Source organism: Bison bison, unplaced genomic scaffold, assembly GCF_000754665.1.
Source record: "Bison bison bison isolate TAMUID 2011002044 unplaced genomic scaffold, Bison_UMD1.0 scf7180017864291, whole genome shotgun sequence".
Lineage (NCBI taxonomy): Eukaryota > Metazoa > Chordata > Mammalia > Artiodactyla > Bovidae > Bison > Bison bison.
The window spans coordinates 7,333,220-7,333,576 of NW_011494863.1; the positions used below are offsets into that span (position 1 = coordinate 7,333,220).

At 53.2% G+C, this 357-nt stretch overlaps 1 protein-coding gene across 1 annotated transcript in view; it reads right to left on the minus strand.

Moving 5' to 3' along the window:
* Positions 1-155, minus strand: part of LARS (leucyl-tRNA synthetase) — a 78,585-nt gene extending 78,430 nt beyond the window's left edge. Inside the window, exon 1 of the mRNA XM_010850644.1 lies at positions 10-155. The gene's annotated coding sequence lies outside the window, so the exon portion shown is untranslated. The remainder of the gene's footprint in view (positions 1-9) is intronic.
* Between the last annotated feature and the right edge of the window lie 202 nt (positions 156-357).

The window sequence follows — 357 nt, forward strand, 5'->3', positions numbered from 1 at the left end:
GCCGCCCAGCCGACTGTGCAAATCCACGACACTGACCTCGGTGATCCCCCCAAAGGAGTGGTTACTATCTTTCCCCTCCCTCTCGGGACTGCCAGGCCTAACACGACACTAAAGCACACACTGCACGCCTGCTGAGGTAATCTCTGGCGCACTACCTCCGGGGGTATATCCTGGCCTTCGGGGAATTGTAGTTCTCAGACGCCTAAAACCTACGTCCTGCAGGCATATACTGACTACATTTCCCAGAGAACAATAGATTACCGGAAGTCTAATCGATAAGCCACTCAAAGGGGCGCCGGTAGTGACGTCATGAAAAGTTGCCCTACAAAGCCCTAACTACAAAGCCCATGATGCAGT